The following is a 25272-nucleotide window of genomic DNA, read 5'->3' on the forward strand; positions in this document are numbered from 1 at the left end:
AATATGTGCTTTACATAGACAATTGGGGAAAAATTATCATTCTTCCAATTTTCCATACAATCTAGTTCTTTATCTTATGACAACTAAGATTAATGAGTATATATTTCTTGGTTATTTAATAAGAACAATTTTATGCCATATGGTTTACCTATCTTATGTAATTACTTCATTTGACTCTCTGAATTAATCTGGGATGCAAAAAGAGAAATGCAATCCATGTTTTACAGATTGAGAAGATGAAGCAAGAATGCATGGAAGGATGAGCTACAGTCTATTTCAGCACGCCAGAAGCCAATCCCATTCACATTTGCTGCACCCTCTCACTACTAAAGTTTACATTATATTTCTTGTATTTTTTTCTGTCAGCTCAACTCCAATACCTATTTTCTATAAATCATTCTATTCCTAACTTCTTTCATTCATTAAGCAAATATTAATCACGTCCAACACAAGTCAGTTTCTATATACTATATACCGTATACTACCGTATATCCCTGCTCTCATGAAGCATGGACCGGTAAAGAAAAAAACATTAATCAAATAGTTTCAAAAACAAATGGATGTTTTAACTGCGGCAAATGCTGCAAAATAGAAGCAACAGTGTCATCAGATCTTGTACTTGGGAGATCTGACCTAGTCGCAGTGGTCAGAGAAGGCCATCCTGAAAAGGTGATATTTGAGCTTTAGCTGAACAATGAAGCAAAATTTACCAGAGAAAAGGAGAAAAAGAAAACAACAGATGTAAAGACCTTTAACATCAGGAAGCATGACGAGTGGGGATTAACGAAAGGAGCCCAGTGTGACTAGTATCCAGAGAATCAGGGAGAACATAATTTTAGATGAAACATGAGAAGAAATGGAGGCCAGGCTCTGCGGGGTTTTAAAGCTAAGGTTTGTGCATCTTGTCTTTATCCAAAAAGCAAAGGGAATTGTATAATTTAATTTATAGGAAATTTACAGAATAGGCAAATCCATTGAGACAGAAAGCACATTAGTAGGTTTGGGGCCTGGGGAGAGTGAGAATGGAGTGTGACTACTAATGAATTTAAAGTTTCTTTTAGAGAAGATAAAAATATTCTAAAATTAGAGAGTGATGATAATTGCACAACTCTATGAATTTACTAAAAATTGTTGAATTGCAACTTTAAAAGGGTGAATTTTATGGTACTTGAATTATTTCTTGATAAAGTTATTATTAAAAAATAACAATAGAAAAGCATGTAAGATTTTATGAAGAAAATTCTCTTGATGGGGTTAGTTTTGAAAGGATCATTCTGGCTTCAGTGTGAAAAAAATAGATTTGAGAGTGTAGAAAAGAGGCTATTGTAATAATCTAAGTAAGAGAAATTTAGAAAGGAAAACCAATAGAACTTAATGATAGATTGAGCACAAATCAAAGACAGAGACAAATCAAAAGGATCTATCCTTTTCTAGGTTGAACAAGGGAGTGGATGTTGGTACCACTGACTGACATTGTGGTATTGGGAGATAATCAGATTTGGGGGGTAGAGGGTGGGCAGAGGGATATATTGAGTTCAGTCTTATAGGGTTGAGTCTGAGGTTCCCCGGAGAGCTAAGGATATATAAGGATCTATATAAAGATATTTGAAGATAAGGAAATAAAGATTATGCTAGATAGGTAGTCTGAAACTCAAAGTAGAGTTCTCAGTAAAAAGAAAACTTATGAGTCTTCTCTATACAAATTAAAATAATAGGCCTAGATACAGAGAACAGTCTAGGGAGAGAATATAAGGTGAGAAGAGGCCGGGCCCTACCCTCAAGGAACTGGCCCAAGTTGTTGACCATGTAGACAGTAAAAGTCTTCAGTAGAAAAATAAAAATTAACAGAAGCCAGAGAATTGGGAAAACCAGGAGAGTGTTCTGTCAAAGAGGAAAAGGAGAGCATTTCAAAAACCTCTATGGCAGATCTCATATTACAGTATTACATGTTTCTTACCCCATTCTTCCACTAGATTATATGAAATTTTTGAAGGCAGGTATATTTTCTTCTTGCACTTTACTTAGTGTTTGTCCCATATAAAACATCAATCAACACGTGTGGTTTGCAACTGAGTGTTTAAATTCGTTAGCTGGTGAGAAAAAATTGTTACACTGGTAACCCAATTTTTAAAACACGCCTTTGAAACAAAGAAAAAGAGCTCATAATTCTATGTTAGAAAAACTTTAATGCAATAGATGAAAGGAAAAGTTGTCATTTTTCCTAACTAAACAGAGAAATCTAACTCCATAGTACATTGCAAGCGCACAGCATAAATAGAACTAAATGAAAATGAGTAGCAGTAGCAGCAGGCTAGCAGCAATTGTGGTAAAGACAGAAATGCACAATAAAGTTGATGTTTGCTTAAAATGAAGAAAAGGAGCCAGGATATTTTCAGAGTTAGAGCTTTTAGGAAAAAGCCAAACCAATGAACAGAACCAAAAAATCAAGGAGCCTGACGAAGAGATGAATGTGCTACAATTTGGCTTCCACTCACCCAGGATTCAGAAAGATGTGACCAATTCCTACTGAGCAGGACTGTGAAACCTACCTGTATAAAAAGTACACAGCACTATATTCATAATTACACATGTAGGCAATTACCAAGCTTAACTACTTAGTTACTAACTTCATAAGCTATTTACATTGTTCTTTCATTTGATTCTTTTGTTTCTATGTCCCAGGAGCTTGTTGAAAGCCTCTGACCATAGCCCTGATGTCCAAACAGGGATGTCAGTAGACCAGACGCACTCAACTGCAAGGCATTTCTTCACAGCTGGCCTGAGAAAGTCTGGGTATGGCAGAGGAACCAAGTCTTACCCAATGCCAGCTAATACTAGTCTAAGAATCATACTGAATGTCGGGGACTGTTGGGACAGTGTTCACTGCTGTACGTTCACAGAATACAAAGAATATTTTCTTTAGGTAGATACTACCTCACAAAAGTTTGCACTGATTTATACTTCTACTAATGTATATGAGAATGTTTGACACCTATTTATAGCTGGACTGAAAATTTCACCCTAACCAAACCTGCTTGAGCAGCCCTTGTCAGCCAGGGCTTTGCAAGTTAAAGAAAATCTATGATCTGCATTCAGAAAGTTCATCATGTTCTTTTTCCTCATTCTAACCTTTTCTCAAAAGTTTTACAAGTCACACATCACAAAAAGAAGTTAGCAGTTAAGTCTAATCTTGTTATCTTCTCTTGCTCTCTTACCATTTCATATATTTCTTTGCTTTATCTCTTTCATCCTGGAGGTTTGTAACATATACTTTCTCTTAGCCTCTTTATTAAGCCTTTTAGAAAAGCACTAACTTGCTCTTAAATTTCTTCTTACATGAAAATTAGTCCATAATGCTCCCATTCATACACTTTCATCCTGCTTTCCAGTTGTAAGCACATCGCATAATAACATGTTTTAGATTTTTCTGACGTCCTGCAGCACTAAGACTTTTCTTTTAAACACGAAATCTTTCTATCTCATAATTTTCTTCCTTCACCCATGCTGAGGATGCTTTGTTTCTAATGCTACTAGCCAGAGGCACAGATACTCAATAATTTCCATTTCCTTCTCTTGTCCAACTTTGTCCAAATTTACTTAGATGGCCCTATCTTATTTTTCTGAATGCAGAAAAATAAAAGTAAAGGTACTGTCTTTTAGTTTATTTTTCATTTATGTGGAAAGCCTAGGAGCTTAACCTCCAAAAGCAAGCATGCTTACGTTTTGGTTCAAATCAGTTCTCTTGGCTATCGGGACTATTACGGTGACTTGAAGACTAGTTTTGTCATGGCTATCGATTAGTCTTTTCTTCACTGGCCAGGGACTCAACAGCTAGCCAGACATGGGAACGATTAATTTCGGCCACGGTGGGTCAGAGCAGCAACTGGGCTGCTTCCCTCCACTGCCTCCAATGGAAGAGTCAACTGGAGAAGGGTTACAAATCACTGTATCCACAACACGGTCCACAAAACAGGTCAATCAGCAAGTAATGGGGGAGAAGTTATTTATTCCACAGAAATCCAAATAAGTACCTCTAAGACTCTGAGAATCACTGCAATAAGGAATATTTCACTTTGTTTAACCTTGAATTTCCTACTCTCCTTAATTTGAGAACATTTGTTGTGTTACACGCCTGTATAAAAACTATGAACATTTGGTGAATCAAGGTTTATAAAACAGTCCTCTGGAAAACTTTAGATTAAGAACCAAGGCCAATTCTTATTCATCTAAGGTTAATAGCATTTAGAACACTGGACAAATCTTTTTGTGACAGGATTTTCTCATGTGGTTTTTCTCCTTGGACTTCCATAAGAAGTTTTATTTATTATTTGGTGTATATTTCAAAGTGCTCCCTACAGAGGGAACTGCCTCCATCCTACTCAGAATTTGGGAATCTAATGTTAACAGATTGGTGTTCAATTCCCAGCTCTGCTATTTACCAGCCTTTGGATAACTAATTGAATCCCTTTTAGCCTCAATTTTCTCCTCTGTAGAATTAAGAACAGGTCTCCACTAATACTAGCATAGCCCAGAGCAAAAGGACAAATGAGGGCCAACATATCAACAAACTGTATGTTTAAGTACCTGAAAGTTATAAAATAATCTATGCCTCTTACCTTCCCTATTTCCCACACAGACTTTCTCTCCCCCACTCTCAAGCTTTCTCCTGTGGAATGTGCTCACCCCCCAGAGGCCAGAGAGCGACCTTGCTTGCTTTCCCTGCGCCAGCCCCTGCCCTCTGCAAGCCTGGGAAGGAGTTCTGGTCTGCTGGAGCTGGGCAGGGCAGAAGGTTCCCAGGCCTGCTGGATGGTGATTGCAGTGCCAGAGGGATATCTTTCTGACTCATGATTTACAGACATCTCTAAGAACCTAACAAAACTAGATCATCCAGAGGGTAGGGAGGAAGAGAATGACACTAACTAGAGATCTTGGTCAGCCCAAGCACCCAATCTGGTGATTTGGGACAGTGAGATGTAAGCAAGAACCCTGGTTCTTCTTCTAGTTTCCCAGGACAAAAGACATGACATGCACACACAACGCGCACGCGCTCTCTCTCTCTCTCTCAGCTCAGATCTTCCAGCCTGGGGCAGTTATTTTGGCTAATGCTTTTACTTTCCATAATACTTACATAGTTAAATTCATTCTAAGCAGAAGAGAAAAAGAGAGAGAGGAGAAAATCTTAGGCTTGAAAAGTAAAATAAAAAGTCTTTGGGTTTCAATATCTAGGCTCCCAACACTGACTAGGAGCTCCTTTTTCTCATGTCTAAGGACAGGAATGACTGAGATAACCGCACCTGCTACATAGAGCTGTGTAGGAATTAAATATGACAATGCATGTATTTATAGCATTATCAAAATCAGGAGTAACTTTTCCCTAGTATGATCTCTAATTCTTGCTAGGAGAACAGAAGGCAATAAGGCTGTATTCTTAGAAGATGAACGAACCTGGAAACCACTCAAAGTGTTACTCCACTGCTCAATTATTTCAACACATTTCGACATTATTGCATTATGTTGGACTCTGTTTAAAAATTTATTTCTCATATATTCAAGAAGAGCTGGATAACTCTTTACGCATTGAGGCCTGCATTCAGCTGATTGTCTGCTTTAATGAAGAGGGGCATAGACCCCTTATAACTTCTCTCAGAAATGATAAGCAAAGATGGCATTCAATCTAACTTGATGAGTGCATATAAAATATTTTTATGTTTTTACTTTTTTAATTGAGGTCTAATTGACCAACAATGTTACATTTGTTTCAGGTGTATAACACAGTGATTTGACAAGTTAATACATTATGCTATGCTCACCATAAGTGAAGCTACCATCTGTCACCATACAGTGCTATTATAATACCATTGACTATATTCCCTATGCTGTATCTCTTATTATCATAACTGATTCATTCCATAACTGAAAGCCTGTATTTCCCACTCCCCAGCACCCATTTTGCCCATCTCCCCATCCTTCTCCCTCTGGCAACTAAGTTTGTTCTCTGTATTTTAGGTCTGATTCTACTTTTTGTTTAGTTATTCATTTTTTTGGTTTTTAAATTCCATGTATGAGTGAAATAATATGGTATTTGTCATATAGAATATTTCTAAACAGGAGGTCGTCCCTGTTACTTCATATTAATTAGACATAGGTTGACCCAATTTCTGGATAAAAACTTGCATGAAACTTTATAAATCTAAATATTCCAGTTGCAAAAATGATACAAGATTTATTTTTGTGGGAAGCAAACACTCAGATATGATGGGACTGTCTTTAGGTATCATGTGTTAATCTAATATAAAAGAAGAAAAACTAACTGTATTGTGAGTGTTACAGGGCTTCAGGCCTCTGAAATGAAAGCCAGTCAACAATATCCTGAACAAATGAATAACACTTTAAATCATATATAGACTATATATTTCATGCCCATGTATATTTACCCTACCTATTCATATACTCACACATAGTCTTCAACTCAAGCAGGCCATCAGCCAACTGAAGAGCCCATACTCATTTCTACCATTAAGCTAACCTTTTATCCATGCAGGGCAATGCCCTCCCACCCAAACAACCTTCCAGGAAACAGCCCTGAAAGTCTCCTCTGCATTCCTATCTTTACCACTCCTTTGGTCCAACATTTTTTAATGTCATATATACATATTTTGCCTTGCTATTGAGATTATAAATCACTTGAGAGTGGAGAACAGATATCAAGTGATTTCATATTCGAACGCCTGGCATAATGCTAATGGCTTCATTTGAGCACAGAAGAGCTAGTTATGAGGCAGACCTCCAAGGTCCACATAATTAATTAGTGCCCAGCCTAATCACTGTTTTAATTCCAGAAGTAAGGTTAGACAAGGTAACAGGCTATTTGAGCTCTGCTTTGTTCAACATGGTGTCAGACACCTGACAAATACAGAGATATGAACTAAGTAATGCAAACCCTCAACTAATTAAGGGGTTTAGTGTGTATGTGCTCCTATAATGAATAATTAACAGAAGCAATTGGAGAGACTTACCCATGCTACCGTGGTGGAAGCTGTGGTTTGATTTGATTTCCCTTCTGTGTTTCCTTTGAAAGCATTCACACACCAGCCACCATCCTTTATGCTACGTTTATAGGTATGTCATGTCTGGAGCCTCTGAGGTGGAAATTATGATAGTTGTTCTAGCACCAGTGATAGAAAGATAATTAAAAAATAATTAACAAAAATAATTAGCATGGGGCCAAGGGAGGAGAGCTGTTATTTTATTAGCTAGTATGACGTGATTAAATGTATACAGAACACATAGCTAGAAAAGCACCTTTATATGGCAATATGGAAGAAACTCCAATTTATCATTTTTATTTTATTTTCCTGCTTTTCCTTTCCGCCGACAGCAAGAAGTTGCCTCTGTGATCCTCACTGCTTTTTGAAAAATGCCATCCTGCTTCTCTCACAGCATAGCTCCATTTGACTGAAGATATAACTGCACAGCTCAAATGAAAACACAGAAGTGGAACATCAGGATCTGTCAGCATAATGCGTCTGGGGGTTGTGTATTAGGTGATTACTTTGGCACCCGCTCAGGAGAAAAGAAAGAAAAAAGCAAAGGCGGAAAGCATCAATAGAGTTTTTACTTGTTTTTGCTTATCATGTTTTACTTTCCTGAGAGCAAGGCTAACCTATGCTGGTCAAAGAACAGAGGCGTTAACACTCACTTTTTAAGCCAGTAAGGTGTTCCCAGCACTGATTATCTTATAATTGGACAAGACAGCATACAATTTTATCCAGTAATTTCCCTGTTACAGGGAAGCTGTACACACTCAAGAATGATCTCCTGCTGAGGGAAAAGCCCTTAGTTAAACAACTCAGCCATCCAGCAAGAGCACAGGCTTTGTAGTCCCATAGATCAGGCTGGAACACTGGCCTCCCTCACACACTAGTACTGAGTGGACCTGGACACAATACTTCCTCTCTCTGAACTGATACTGTCTATAAAGTGATGATAATAATACTCACCCCACCTGATATCTGCACTACCATTTATTTGAATGCTACTCTTTGTATCACCATACCTGTTATTATCATTTGGTAATTTAACCTCTCTGAACCTGCTCCCTCATCTAAAAATGTAGGTAATACTTCTGTGTTTAGTTTGAAAATTAAGTGAAGTCCTCAAGCAAAGTTACCTCCCCATGCTCTATCATCTATCGGCACCCACTGAGTGCAAAAGTAAGGAATGTTAGAAGGTCACCAAGTTTTTGACTTAGATTTATTGATTGGGTGGGGGTGCTGAAGATCCGATATAGCTACAGATACAGACATCGGGACAATGGCTTTTGTATTCCAAGAATCTGAATATAGTAGCCATTGGTTATTTTTGTTTACCTGCCTTTTGTTTGTTATTATAAATCTAAGCAGGAAACCAAGCTGTCTCCTAAGCATTAGATATTTGTTAAGGCATAAAAATATAATTAACACATCATCACACCACTCTGTTTCTCCCAGAACTTGATAGCACTGTGGAACGAGAAAACAGGGTAAATGAAGTGGGAGAAGGCTTTAGCTGCTATTATAATTGTAGACAGAAAATAATTTGTGGTGATTTGGATTCCTCAGATGAGTTTTTCAGATGCAATTTGCCTAGAGGACATTTGAGATGGAAAGTGGAGACCGGGTGGCCAATCACATCAGAGGGTGTGAAAATGGCTGACCTGTCTGAAGTTATCACAGAGAGTTTATAGTAATTTGTGTTAATCATATCAGGAAATTCACTCCCCAGTAGCTGTGTTTCCCCTGGCATCACTAGATTTTAACAGAAGCCAGTCTAGGTTTTCAGAGTCTCAAAGACTTTACTACGTTCATGAACTCTATCAGCATGATTCAGTCATTCATCTAACAAATATTTTTTTGTATCCTTTGCTAGTCATTGCCCTCCTGGACCTGTAGTCCAGTGGAAAACAGGAAGAGGCTATTTCAAAATCAAGCTCAAATAAATAAACATTAAGAAAATACATAGGGGCATCTGGTGCCTCAGTCAGTTAAGCATCTGCCTTCAGCCCAGGTCATGCTCTCTGGATCCTGGGGTTGAGCCCCATGTTGGGCTCCCAGCTCAGTAGGGAGTCAGCTTCTCCCTCTCCCTCTGCCTCTTAACCACCCCCCCCCGCGGTGTTCTCTGTCTCAAATAAATATATAAATAAAATCTTTTTTTTAAACATCATATATATATGTATATACATATACATATATATATATAGTATTTACTATATAGGGTAAAACTTCATCACCATATCCAACAATATCTCATAATAAACAGAACAAATATTATCAGAGAGGGAATGATTGAAAATGCGAATGAGTCTTTTCCCTCTAGCAAGACATGTTTGCCCTTGGTGATTTCATGTTAGCTATCTTCCATTCTCTTGTGAGTTTTTGGCACCTTGTTTTACAGCATGACCCATTAGCTCTGAAAAAGCTCTAGATAAATCTCATTATTCTTACCATGTTAGAACCAAGAATAAGTCTCAAATTCTTCCATGTCCGAAGATACTAAGACTAAACATTCCAGCTCAGGTGATGCCAACTGAACTTTAATTACAATGCCTAGAACATACTACTCAAATATTTACTGACTGAGTAAATGAACAATAAAAGTCTCTGAAATGGAAGGGAATGAAGGAAGTCTGTGGATGATAAGGAAGGAACATTTTCAGGGGAACAAAAGGAGGAATACACAGTTCTGCAGCCTGGCTGCCTCTGTAAACTGGGTGTTCCTCACAGTTCATTCCAATTCTGCCTGAGACTCTCCCTTTCAAAACATCCACAACTGTTAGATAAAAGAAAGCTAACAGTTGGAGGACATTAAAGCTGATTACCAATAGATTGCATTAACATGCAGAGCAATTAGGAACCACTGAAGGGTATTAACATGATGGGCTGATGCTTTGTGTACCGATCATAATTCTGAATCTGTGAAAGTTAACTCCGTCTGCAGCCAGACTTAGACACTGATTCAGAGCTTCAAAATGGTATTTGTCAATACCCTTTTCCCCATGTCCTTTTCACATGACAAAACACCCTGTCCAACTGAATGACTGCCTCCTACTTCCCAAGTGTACCATGGTTGACTGAATCCTAGAAGCAGTTTTCTATTAAAGTCACTGTAAATTGATGACTTCTCATCTCATATGATCTTTAACACTGCCAAATAATCCTTCTGTCTATCTACATTTATCTCTAGCTCCCGTGTTTCTCAGCTGTAGTCCAAAAATCTCCTTCAAGTATTGTCTGCCATTATTTCTTTCATCATTCTCAGCCAAACATGTGGCTTCCTAGTTCACAGATAGTGAAGTCCATGAGAATACCCTCAATCACAAGGTCTTCCATGTCCTATCCACACTAATCCTTTAACTGGTATTCTACCACAGGTAAATCATTCCATCAGTGATTCCATCTCTACCTGTGTTTTAGCCATTTCACGTTGAGTAGTTGTATATAAGTATGTTCAAATCTCTCCTACTTAAAAAAAAAAAGTACAGCCACATAATCCCTTAATTATCTTCATACATATTATAAAAATTACTTTTTAGAAATATCAATCCATTTTGAGAATGGATTTTATTCACTATAAAACTGATAATGCTGGGACACCTGGGTGGCTCAGTTGGTTAAGCCACAGCCTTCGGCTCAGGTCATGATCCTGGCATCCTGGAATGGAGTCCCACATCAGGCTCCTTGCCAAGCAAGGAGCAAGCCTGGCGTGGCTCCTTGCTTGGCAAGGAGCCTGCTTCGTCCTCTGCCTCTGTCGGCCACTCTGTCTGCCTGTGCTCGTGCTCTCTCTCTCTCTCTGACTAATAAATAAATAAAATATTAAAAAAAAAAACTGATAATGCTAACTGGCTGAAAATGAGTCAGTGGATCCCTTTTGAATACACTATAAATTCCCTAATAGAGCATACTAGAGTCCTCATTACCTGTCTTCCACTCAGCTTTCCTCCTCATCTACCCAACTTTCTTACATACCCTATGAAATACTGAACTATCTCACCCAACATTTCGTATCACCACTCTGCCTTTACAACATGTTGTGCTCTTCCGGGGATATAGCTTAAGTTATAAATCAGGGGCCTTGGGCAACTCCCCTTAGAAGGAAACCTGAGTAGGGCCGCAATCAGAGCCACAGATCATTCACCGGAGCGATAGAAGAGCTTTAAAGTTATTCTACAGGCAATGGTAATTATTCAAGTTTTGTAAACAGAGGTGAAATATTGGGTTTCAAGGTAGATCATTTTATATATATAGAACAGATTTAAAGAGGACAATGATACAGAAAGGTAAAGCTAGCTAAAACTCTATTCTGACTGTCCAAGTGAAAACTGATGGGGGCCTGAAATACCCATAGCAGTTGGGATGTGGTCTGTCCACGGAATACTACCACAGAGGTCATTCATTACAGAAACCAAGACTATAGAATCCAGCATGAGGACTGATGATTCCAACATCACATGTCATAGAAAAGAACCAAAAATGTGGCCACTTGGGCTAATAAGTAAAGAGCCATTTTAACCTAAACAACAGCAGCTCTAACACAGTAGGAGCAGAAACCAGAATGCAGAATCGAGTGACTGGCAGACAGGGAGTGAGTTGGTGAGTGTCTAATACTTTCCAAGAATTTTGAACAGAAGGGAAGTGAAATAGACTAGACAGGTCTAGAGGCTCTATAACTTCAAAGGGTTGGTAAGCCTGAGAAAGAGATTCGTTCATTCATAGGCTGAAAGAAATCTTGGGAAACCTTTTCTGAAAGGATCAGATAGTAGGTACTTTGGGCTTATAAGCCATGCGGTCTCTGCAGCAACTGTTCAACCCTGCTGTTGTAGGACAAAGTAGCCAGAAACATGGGAACTAATGAGTGTCATTCAGTTCCCACAAAATTTTATTAAAAAAAAAAAAAGAAAGAAAGGGAAAAAAATATATAGAAACAGGCCTCTGGCCATAGTTTTCTGGCCCCTAAGTGACCTCAGACAGACAGAGGAGGTGGAATCCAGGGCAAAGCTTGGCCTTAAACAAGAGAAAAAGAGAATATAATGATATATAGCGGTCAATAGAGGCTAGATTTGCAGTAAATAAAAACTTAAATACTTACTTAAAATATCAATTCAGTCTTTTAAAATTATTAAGAGACATAACCTTAAAATAAACCCAACTCTTTCTAAAATAGCTCCTTAAATAACTCTAAAAAAGAAATATTTATTTAGTTCTATTGAAATAATTTGCTTATTTTTAAATTCTCAACTTTGATCCATCTAGTATCAACTCTTAGAAATTATGAAGCAGTATTAATGCTAGCAGCAAGACCATCCCCCTTAACATAAACTTGGTAGAACACAAACTCATCACTGCCTACTCTAAAAGGAAGGTCTGATATAAAAAGGATCACATTATATTCTCTTTCAACCCAGATCTACAGATATCTTACTTGAAAAGCTGATTGTGCAATCTTGGCTTATTTCCATGACTAAAGCAAAGTGATTAAGTTCCTATAGGGCTTTAGATAATCACCCAAGCTTTTTGATTCTTATAATCAGGTCAGAGCTTCAATCAATGAAGCTCTCGGAACACTATTGACTGCTTTAAGAACGTGGACAGGATAGTACCTAAAAACAAGAACTGCAGTCAAGCTGAATAAAAAGCCTTTTAAGACAGTTTTCTTGGTACAGCTTAAGCAATCTGTCAATGAGGAACTGGCATGAAATGGATATTCACATACTATGTATAATGGACAGGGACATATTTGCAGGGCAAAGTGGGGTAATTCTATGTTTTGCTGATTTTCTAATAATTGCAATGGTTTTTCTTTGAGACAAATACACTAATCAACATCATCATAATAAAGTAGTGTGGAATACAGGTAACTTTTCTGACCCAGCCAAAATTTGCCAGGTGAGGTTATTTTTTTCCAACTTAAATTATGTGAATAGTATTATTAATTCCTCCTAAAAACATTACCTTCCTCTAGCAAGGTAACTTTCTCCTCTATGCAAACAAAGAAAACATGAAGACTGGAAACATGAAAACATGAATAGCAGTGGCTTTTGCCTAAACATCCACCTCTCCACCCATCCACCCACCAACAAAAATGCCTTATCTGGGCTAGAAACGGGGGTGGTAGATATTTGGTGGCAAAGATCAGTGATGCGGGTGTTAAAAAAATATATTCTAGTGCCTGTCAGGGGAAACATTGAAGACTTTAACTCCTCTCTAAGGCTGCTCTGCTGAATGGCTCTGGGGAAAGCTGTAGGCAGCCCTTCTCTGCTGTGGATGGAAGAAAAATAGAAATGGAAGAAAAATGTGTTAGGAAGCAAAGAGGTGAGGGGGTGAGAGGAACAAGCAAACAACAAATAAATCTCTTGGTAGTGTTTTGGATTGATAGATAGCACTTCATCTTGAAGCATTTCTCAAAACCCCATACACGCAGTTTCACCAAAAAAGAAAAAATGTAAACCCTTCAGGAATAGAAGAAAAGCAGACAAAATAGCCAAGAGCCTGGTGGTGAAAAAGGGAAGGAAGTATTCTGGATTAATTTTGATTGGTTAAAACATTACAGAAAGAACCACGAGCTCTTGAATTCCCACAAGGTCCAGGTAAAGGCTCATTTTTTATGGTCTTGTCCTTCCTGGCATTCCATTTGGTTGGGTGAAGTGTTGAGTCACAGCCCAGCTGGGAATAGAATCTGTCCCAGAAAACCACACAATAACAAATGTTATGACCAGTTCACTAAATCACATGCTAGGAAAACCTTGACTTACTCTCAAGCTGTATTTCCTCAGTGCTCAGAATCTGAACCTGGCTCCAAGCATCCATTTGATGGGTGAGTTATCTTCCTAAAATCCTCTGCAGAAGCAGGAAGCCCTAAAGCCCTGGCAGCATTTTAAAAGCTCTTGTTCCACTGGGATGAGATACCAAATCACAGCTCAAAATGAAAACCTCCACTATGACCAAAATAACTTGTTCCCACCTACAAAACTTCATATGGCATCTCTGGATGCCACTCCATAATTTTTGTATAACTAATAGCTTGCATTTCTAAACCGTTTATATTTTACCCAAGTGCTTTTACAGACCGTCACATTTATACACTTTGTCTTTGAAGAGTTGCTATACTTACAAGTGATCTATATTTTCCAGGCTATTTGAGCACATAACTACACAGCAAACGGTTTCTAATCCTTTCCTGCTTGTTCTTTAAGAACTCAAATATCCTGTAAGTTCCTTGGAAAATATTCTAGGAATTAACACAGGATTTTGTTTTATATGAAAACCAAGAATTAATTAACTCTCTTGGTCACCACTATTTTCCTGTCCTCTGACTTACATCTCTATTTTGGTGCTTATAGACAGCATCGCTTGTAGCCAGCATCAGAAGTGGTAACTATCCTCAGTTCTCCAAAGGCATGACCACCACCATCATGGCCAACTATGACCACCAAGTCTGCCAATGTCAGCCATAAACAGTGCTTCCACACTTGTAAACATCGAAAACTGATGCTGAAGTCCATGCCAAAGTCCACTAACTCGGCCACTGTTATTCCCCACACCACTGCCCCAGTGCTAGAGATGGCCCTGTTATCGGGTGTCAGGGCAGTGACTATGGAAGCCAATACTGCCACCAACGCTCAGATTACTATTACCACCCTGCTGAGGTCTAATGTGGATTTTATCCTGGCTCCTGTGACAGCACCAAGGAAAAGTTTCTTTTTAACCTTCATCAGTCTTTTATTATATCCCTCTTAGGATAGAAACCAGGAAGTCTCCTCAGTGGTAGACTAACAGATGGCTGCCACATTCACCTCGTAGCTCCAACAAAAATTCTAGAACACATGTTTGAGAAGACTTTCCCTCACCCCCACATCCAAAACATCATTAAAGTTACTACTTCCAAATCATATCCAGAATCCAATTACTTCCCTCCATTTCTATACTAACTACTTTCATTCAAGTAATGATTATCTTTAGCCTAAACTTTGAAATAACCCCTGAACTGGTCTCCCTGCTTCCATTCTTGCCTTCCAACAATCCATTCCTCAGAGGTCAGTTAGGGAAAGAATTTTATAACTATAACTCCAATCATATGACATGCCCTTGATTAGGGTCCTCCAATGTTTCCCTGCCCCATTCTAGCTTATGAAGTTCTTTGTGATGTGCCCTGGCTAAGCCCTTTAACTTCACACTATTTTTTATTTCACCAATGTGTCTTCAGCCACTTTGGCCTTCTCTCTGTTCCCCCAAATACAAAGTTCATTCCATCCTGAGAGTCTTCTCACCAGTTATTTATTTTCACTTGAAATGCTTCCTCAATATTAGTGTGGTTCCTGTTTCCACAGAGAGCTGTCCCCTGACTAGCCAATCCAAACAAGCTTCCCAGTCATTGTCTTTGCACTATTTTTTAATTCACTGAAAAACAGGGGAGCCTGGGTGGCTCAGTGGGTTAAGCCTCTGCCTTCAGTTTAGGTCATGATCTCAGGGTCCTAGGATGGAGCCCCACATCGATCCCCACATCGGGCTCTCTGCTCAGTAGAGAGCCTGCTTCCCCCTCTTTCTCTGCCTGCCTCTCTGCCTACTTGTGATTGCTCTGTCAAATAAATAAATAAAATCTTTAAAAAATTTTTTCACTGAAAAACATTTACCACTCTATTTTCTTGTTTATCCAGTTGTTTATTTCTTTAATGGATGTTTATATAAATTGATGTCACATAGATATATTGATATGAAATAAAATCTTCAGCCACAAAGTCTATAGGATCGTATAAACAATCTACTTCAGAGAAAAAATTGCACTCTGATTCCCCTGAAAGTACTAGTCAGTAATTGACTGACGTGTTCAGTCCCAAAAAAGATAAAAACTCAGAAGTTCAATCAATGTTAAAATATCTCAGCCCAACTTGGGCCCACTGCCAGCAGGAAAGGGAGGGTTTGGGAAGGTTCTTTCTTCGTGCATTACTTTCCTTTCCGCCCTTACCATAGCCCTTACCATACTTTCGACTCTATCCTCCTAGCACAGCTCCAGTCCTTTCCATGGTTGGGGAAAGGAGAGAAAAAAATGAGGAAAGACTTTCCTCCAAGACTGGTACCTGATATCATCTGGAATTGGTTTCCTCTGGCCCTGGCAGATATCTCCCAGGCACTTCTATGGATTCTTCAAAACCACAACCACTCCCATCTCTGGAAATCCCTCCCTGTAGTTCTCAGATGGACAAATTCAGACTCTCTCTGGACACCGAAGAGTCCCCCTTCAGCCCCTAGTCTAGGCAATAGGTGCCTAATCAGATTCTTTCTACTAGAGTGTCCTAATTCCCCCAGAGACCCCTCAGAACTCCCCTACATGGGTCAGGCTCAGGTGGCCATGTGAGGTCTCAAGTAATTCCATACCGCTTGTTCCTCTCTCCTTTCTACACTGGACAAGGCAGTCATGGTTGTTAGCACTATCTTTACAAGCTTTCTTAAGGGGTCTAGCACCTCGCTTTGAAATGTAAAGGTACTTCAAACTTCTTATCATGGGTTTCAGAATGGGCTTATCATAGGCTTAACTTTTCCATTCTTATCAAAATATACAAACTCTATTAATCACTCCTTCTATGAAACATTTTCCACATAGCCTTAGTTTGTCACTCTCATAGTATCAGTTTAGGCAATGAGGAAAATAGAGAGAATATTCCCAAAGTGAAAATGTATTAACCCTTACATATGTAGTCCAGAATATGAGCCTAACTTTATGGATAAGTCCCATATGGCAATTCTACATTAATGAGTCTGAAAAAAAAATGGTGATCTGGTTCATTTGACAGTGACCATTACTAGTCCATGAGCCCATGAAGAAAAGTGTATTTTATTTATTTATTTATTTGACAGACAAAGATCACAAGTAGGCAGAGAGGCAAGCAGAGAAAGGGGGAAGCAGGCTCCCCACTGAGCAGAAAGCCTGATGTGGGGCTCAATCCCAGGACCCCGAGATCATGACCTGAGCTGAAGACAGAGGTTTAACCCACTGTGCCACCTACGTGCCCCGAAAAGTTATTTTTTATAAATATTTCAACATTCTTGTTTTAAAAGTTGATTATATACCCTGGTGGATCTGAGAGTTGATATCAGCATCTGGGTGAAAGTGAAGAATAAAAGATAAAGAATAAAAAATACCCAATCCTCCACTGTCATAGACCCCAGCTTGCTTATTGATTATTATTTGTAATAATATAGACCTCACAAAGCTCACTTGGAAAGGGACTCTCCAAATTTCCAAATACTCACCTCTAGAGGAACTCAGAGTCCCCCAGCAAAGTTCCCTTATTAATGCCAACACTTCTGAGGGTTGGCCAGGGAAGCATTAAATTTTTAGTGCCAGAATTAAAGCCAGATCACAATTGCACAGGTATTATCCTTCCTGATTTATGATGCCATGTGGGACAGTAAATGAAATTGTTCTTTCCCCTTGGGCCAGTTGAGAACTCTTAATTCTTCTTTCTCCTGATGCATCTTATTGGGATGGGATAAGCCATGAAAGCAAAGCAAAACAAAACAAAAAGACATCTTACAAGGTAAATCCCAGGTATTTGATATAAATCCCAGGTATGCTCTTTTTTCCCCAAACCAGTCTAGATCACCATTATGGAGAAAAGTCAGAATCACACATAAAACAAAAATCCTAACAAAGGAAAACTAGCTCACATACTCTGACAAATTAGAATAAAACTATGAAGATCATCTCCTCCACACAAATAAGAGAAAATATGAAAGAAATTATAACTAATATTTAAAAAAGAACCTCATAGAACTTTTTTTTAGGATTGATTGATTGTGTGTGAGAGAGAGAGAGAGAGAGTGCAGTGAAGGGGAGAGGGAGAGAGAATCTCAAGTACACTCCATGCCGAGTGCAGAGCTGGGCATGGAACTCGATCCCCTGACCCCAAGATCATGACCTGAGCCCAGATCAAGAAGAGTTCGTCGCTTAACCAACTGAGCCACCCAGGCATCCCATGTCCTCACAGAACTTTAATAAAAGTTTACAACAATCTTTTGTCATGGATCGCATGGGTCCCCACCAGCTCTGTGGAATTGAACCTAAGTTTCCTAAGATATGAAATAGTGTAGGACTATTTATACTTATGTTTGACATAAAATGTGAACAGCTCAATATAAAATGATTTAAGATTAGAATGCAGATGGGTTTGATAGGCCAGGAAATTCTACTTTTCTGATCAGAATATTTAACTTCCTTTCAAACAAGGTCTGTCTTACTCTTCCAGTTCAGAGACCCTCCATGAACATGCCTTATTTAGAAGAGTGGCACAAAGAAGTTTCCATAATCCCACTTTACCATTCCTGTAGTTATTTTTACATCTGAGTCATCACCTCTTTATAAACACCTATATAGACATCTATATATTAGACCTTAAAGGCTATAAGATCCTATTTATTAGGTTGACTCAGTCTCACATCTTGACAAAATGACCCAAGAGCAGTAACATGCTTAGCTAGCACTTCTTGCTTCTGACAACAAAATGACAACCTTATTTATATGACTTTTATATAAAACACTAATATTGTCCCTCATGAATAAAATGAAAGACTTTTTTTTTTTTACTGTCTAATACCTTTCTTAGAGTAAAATGAGTGGAAAAAAGAAAACCGATACTTCAGACTAATTTGCTGAATAGCTTTTAGCTGTCTAGGGGAAACGGCCCTGGAGGCCATCCCCTTCACCTGGCATGTTCAGAATCTCATTGCGAATTACTATGCCTGTAAATCAGAATCTGGCTGCTGAGCATGTCCCAGTCTGCAGGCTGCGGAGCTCTAAGGAGATCAGCCACAAAGGCATTAATTAGGAAGAAGTTCTGGAGGACAGTTAAGCCTTTGCCATGTTGTTAATAAGCATTTTCATACAGAGTGACTAGAGAGCTTTCAACAGTGACTGCAAGCCCCAGTAAGTTGTCAAACAGGAAGCCCACATGGGTGAATTCACCCTGTTTACCTTGCTTGATATAAAGCCAGAGGAGGGCCAGGCAATAGCCATAAATTCAAATAAGCTTTTAAAGCCTTCTCAATTGATCACTACATAAAAAGACACAGAGCAATTGTATAATCACCTCACACACAGGTAACTAAATATATTGCCGTTTCCAAATTCACTGATGTAAAACACAGAGCTTTTTCTCCCCAGCTAATGGCTGAGAGAAGCTTTCTATTGCTTTCTTGTGAACTTAATACCCAGCAAATAAATGGCAGTCCTGGAAGCAGCTCCTTGGGTCAGACAGTAACATATACACAATGAAATCTGCTTGTGGTAAAGTAACTATTACAAGTGAAGTGGAATTAACGCCTTGGTTGCGCTTCTGTCTCTTGCATGGATATTAAATTTTTTCTGTGAAGGTCAAAGAAAACAAGATTTTTTTCTAAACTGCTCATCCTCTTATGTCATATTAAAATACATAAACCTGACTTGCAAGGTGACATAAACTAGGGAAATGAATGATTGACACATAGACTATTTGTAAATTCACAAACTATTGATGACTCCTAAATCAACATACCAACAAGAGGCGGTGTAGCCATGGGGAACAGAAATCATCATCACACCTAAATGGGGTAGGAAGCAGATGCTACATATTGATAATACTGTAAGTACTGTATGTGATAATTTGGGCCAACAGAAAATTGAAATCAGAATTTAAATGCTGGATTTTATTCTTGACTCCACAGTCCAAGCACACAACTTCTATAACCACAAGAACAACTCTATTATTTTGTTCTCTCACTGAAGTAGTTTAAAAGGAGAAAAATAATTATTCCAACCTCAGTGACATTTCCAAATGCTTACATTTCCTCCTATGACTGTTAACAGAGAAACAGGCATTCTCAGTAATCTCATAAACTTTTACAGGTTTTGTTGTTTCAGATTCTCCATCTTTTCAGTGAGTGTGGCTTCATAACACTAGCAATTCAGCTTGAGTAAGTTATTCATGTTGAATGGAATGTAAGGCATAGGATTTAGGTCTATCTCAGTATATTTTAAAGAAATAGCAATTTATTTATTTTCTAAGATATATAGTCACTCATTAGAGAACCTTGGATATATATACATAAAAGTCATAAAAATTGAAACTTTTTAATGATCTGAGTTCCAGAGTAGACTTAAGACTTCAAAGATTATCCTTCCCCCACTGCCCTGAAAGTCATATAAGTAGATTCAATTTGATGTTTATCAACATTAAATACATGTTCAATAGTCTTTCCCAGAAGTAGAAGCACAGTATGTTACTAGCAAGTACTGCTAGAATTAGAAGCTGAGACTGTGCTGCAGGCGGTGGTAAGAACCAAAACACTGCCTGAAATGAGCCTTGCTACTCAAACTGTGGTCCCAAAACCAGTAACATTAGCAGCTCCTGAGAATTTATTAGAAATGCAGAATCTCAGGCTCTGCTCCAGGCCTACTAAATCAAAATCTGCATTTTAATAAATCCACATATTTAACATAATTGACTTAATGTCAATTATATCTCAATTTCTTAATTAGCAAGAGCAATGAAAAAAATACAAAACAAAATAATATTTTGAGGTGATTTGTGGATATAAGTTTTGAGAAGCCCTGGGCTAGAGCTGGGAGAGGCAGATGCTGTGAATTCAATTCAGAATTCACAGTGAGTGAGGGAGGGAAAGGAGTCAAAGCCAAGGGTGAGGAGACCAAATGCGAAAACAAACCAAAGACCAAGAGGCATGAGCAAGGTCATAAACAGGAGCTTAGGATAAGGATCTAAAATAGGATGAGGACCAAAAAGTAGGTTGAGATGGAGTGAGGCATAAATTTCAGGTGGACAATCAGGTGAATAACTCAACCTAGACCTTAAATTTCAAAGTCAGTAGAACTGACTTATAATGAATGAAGACTATAATCTGTTACCAACTATGTCTCCAAGACCTGTGTCTACCTCCTAGAATCCCTGAATGGAATCAGGTTGATTGGTTGGTTTTTCCTTGAACCTTCACAACTTTCTTCTGGTTAAACACAATAGTAAAACTATATATATTTTGTGTTAAAAGTGAGATTGTACAAGAAAGAATATTTTTAACCATGGGTTTTCTGTTGATAAAATACTCTTGAGTTGGCAAGTTCATAGGCAATTTAATCTGGTGAGCAACACAAGAAATATCAGAAGTTAGACCTTCAAGGGTAGTCATTGACTTAAATCTTAAATCTTACTCTCCCCAATTTTACCCATGTTACAACTAAAAGTAAGGCTCTAAAATAATAATTTTTTTCAATCTGGCAGAACTAAGTCTCTAGAACCTTCATTCCTAGCTACTATTCTGCACTTAAAAAAAAAAGGCAAGATAAAAATAGCCCCCACTTGTCAATTTAGGGTCTCCCCTGTGTCACACAACACAGGAAAAGTACTCATTTCTGGACTTAGTAGAACGCTTATAACTCTGGGCATCATACCCGTAACATCATCAAGAATCTTAGCAGATTTCTAAATTTCATCTTCAGAACTTGGTATGTCCTGAGGATCAAATGAGATGCTAAAAGCTTTTAGAAATAAAAAACCTGTGTGTATATGCATATGCATGTATAAAATGGTATCACTGCTACCATGAGATCTAGATGAGATCTAAAATTCTGTTTACCATGCTCTGCAGAGCACCTGTCCATAGAACTGCTTATCACAGTGCCTGACACACATCAGAACAGCAGGCTCTCACTAACCCTTTACTGAAGCATTATGAGTATGATTATAATTGTTAATATGGAAAGCTGAACTCAGAGACTTCTACCAAAGAGATTTATTTTCATGTTTGCTGTGATTTTTTTCTTAAACCAAGATGTTAACTCTTAGTTTAGAAAACATCAAAAGATTTTGTTACTTCGTTACATCAAAAATAATGGTGGTAACACATGAAAATTGCAGTCTCCCCAGAAAGATTAATACCAAATTCAAAAAAGAGCTGGCAGCCAAATTTGTCCATATTTGGGGAGTAATGTGCAACTGAAATTCTCCCCCAAGGAGAAATTAGATATAGCTTGTAAGCTATTACAGGAAATTGCTGTGTAGCTTCTCCAATTACAGATTAAGTATCAATCATTCAGCAAGGCAGAAATGACACTAAATTTTCACTAATATTATATCAAATGATGCAAATTCTATCTTAGAATTCTATTTTACTTTGATTCCCTAATCTTTGTCAAAAAAGTGAATATTCCACCTCCAAAAATTATAAATAAATCTATCCCCAATACTTAGAAGTATTATTTCCATTAACCATTATTTGCATGCTATTACATTCTCATGTCTGCAACCCTGAGTAAAAGTCAAATTGCCAGAAAACACACTGATATCACACAGTTCGAGAAAATAATTTCTCTTAAGACCAAAAGTTAGAAGAAATTTAGTTCAGTTTCCTGAACAACACAGGAAACTCCTATGTTCTGAATGACCACCATGAATCATTTATTGTAAGTATCATAATTAAAAAAAAAAAGAAAATTCAATTATGTTCATTATATTCTACTAAATCAGCCAAGTGGATGCAAATGTTTTTTTATTTCTATCAACATAAAAAGAGTATAAGCTTGAGCACCAATTAATCAGAAAATTCAGTGAGCCCCAAACCCCTATTCTAAGAATTTTATTACATTTTTATGCAAATCCAGAAACATCACAAAAAGAAGAAAATTAAATAAAACAGCTCCATAACTTTGTAACAATTGGATTGTATTATACTAGTAAAGGTTCTGTAACTAAACCATCAAAATCTATTTTAAGAACTTAGCTTTTAATGCCCAAGATCAGAATGTGTTTTGACCTTTTAAATGTTAACCTCCTTATTTTGAAGGACACAGAGTCACTACTGTCTTATTTTAATATATTAAAGGAAGAATGCTGAGATGTTTCTAGATAAAATTGCATATGTTTATGAATGGTCTAATGTGACTGGCTTCTAAAGCTGATTATGATAGAGTTCTGCATACAATCTCTAGCTCACATTATCATTTCTTTAAGATGTTTTTGCTACCCCATATTTCAACTGTTTTTCTGCAAAAGTTGTGATAAGATTTCAAAATTTAAGTGAGGAAAACACATTTTCTTTCCTAATTAAAATGAAACACACTAAGCCCTTGACTTTATAACAGATAGTTCCTGGAACGTTTTACAATCCTCAAATTTTGAAATATCACCACAGAGAATGAAAACTCTGCATAGAAAACAGTATATCTGAGAATTGGTTGGTCAGCTGGACTAAATCACTGGCTAACAGCTGACTTTACCCAGTCATCACACCCAGCCTCATATATCAAGTTCATTCATCAGCAAAATCACAAATTATCTTCTGCCATGTGTAATTACGAAGTTATCTTTAGCTTAATTATGAGGGAATGAAACAAAAAATTCTAATGTGCAAATGTCAAAGTTATAGTATACATGGGATGCTTTCCAAAGTAAATACAATAAATGTAAATTCAAGGACTCTCTCCAAAGCCATTGGGTAGGTAATTCAAGCAAACTCTTCAGTTGAAGACAAGTAAAGAAGCTGGAAAAAATACATATTGGTGAGCCTACCTCATAGTAGAGTAGGATTCTAAAGGGCTACAATCTAGGAATAAAGGTGAATTGGAAATGAAAATGGATCTCACAGCCAGTGGAACCCAACTTTGAATCTTGCAAGTCCCTGCAATTATATTAAGGCTATCTGAGAGTAAGTAGCCTAGCTTCCACAGTAACGATCTACAGGCAGAAATAAATATAAGTTCTTTGAAATAGAAGATAATATCACTCTAAGTTCTGAATTATTTCTTCATACAATATTACAAACACAATTTCAGGCTCAAAATAAAGAATTATCTTGTACACATGTGGACAACAGGATACGATTAGAAAGCAACACCAGTAAAAGACAGGTCTACAGATTATGGTTATCCTCCCAAGTCTTTAAAATAAATAAAATTTTAAAAATAAATAAATAAATAAAACAAAATGAGTGTTCTTGCTTTACAGTAAGAGATGAAAAACAAGACTAGAAATTTCAACAAAAAGCTGAAAATCATAGAAATTAACTAAATGGATATTCTAGGCAGTAAATAACACAATAAAAAAGACAAAATTAAGAACTCAGTGGCTCATTGTATCAGCAGATTAGACACAGGTGTAGAAAGAATCAGTGAACTGAAATAAAACCTAAAATTTTATATGACGAGACAAGATAGAAAAATCCAAAAATAATAATAATAATAATAATAATAATAGAATAAAAGCCATAAAAGACAGTGAAAGGATTTACTATGCATGCAACTGAAATTTAAGAGAAAAATGCATGAGAGAATGGTCAGAGTGATATTTAAAGAGATAATATCTGAGAAGAGACATTACTGAGGAAAGACCTTAAATCACAGAATTAAGATAGAAATAAATTTTAAAATAAGATACTAGACTATCTCTAAACATTTGTAAACTAAAAACTATACTTGTACTTATTAATGAGCCCATAAGATCACATATAAACACAATAAAATTAGAAAATATTTTAAGTGACCAATAATGAAAATATGGTATATAAAAACTTGCATGCTAAAAATAAATACTTTGAAAGTAAATTATAACACTACATGCATAACTAGGAAAGAATAAAGAGTGAAAATCAATTATCTAAACTTTTATTTCAGAAAGTCAGATAAAGAACAGAAACTTAAAACAACAATAGGAGAAAACACTAATGATAAAAATTAGTGATTTACATAGAAAGATGAATAAAATGGATAAACCACTAGTGAAACCAATGCAGAAAAATAAAGGATACCCAAATAAACACCAATAGGCTTGGACAGGAAATAGCACTAAGTTTTTCATTAACATGAAAAGATATTATGTATGTCACTGTATCAGACTATGTAGACAATTTTTTAAAAAACTTAATTTCCAATGTGATACTTAAAAATAGAGAATCTGAATGCTCCTATAAGAGAAACTGGGTATCCAATCAAACATAAACTAATTTAAAAAGCCACAACTCCACATAAAATCGCCAGAGAAATCAACCAAATATTTAAGGAAAAATAATTTCAATATCATACAAACATTTCTAGAGTACAAGAAAAAGAAAAACCATCCACAAGCCCGATTTTTGAGGCAAACATCAATGATAACAGAGCCCACAAATGCATGAATATAAGAGAGTCCATCCTCAACAAAATATAAACAAATTTGAATGCATTACAGGGATACAAAGGTTTTTTAGCATTTCAAAATTAATG

The sequence above is a fragment of the Meles meles genome, chromosome 5 (genome assembly GCF_922984935.1).
Source record: "Meles meles chromosome 5, mMelMel3.1 paternal haplotype, whole genome shotgun sequence".
Lineage (NCBI taxonomy): Eukaryota > Metazoa > Chordata > Mammalia > Carnivora > Mustelidae > Meles > Meles meles.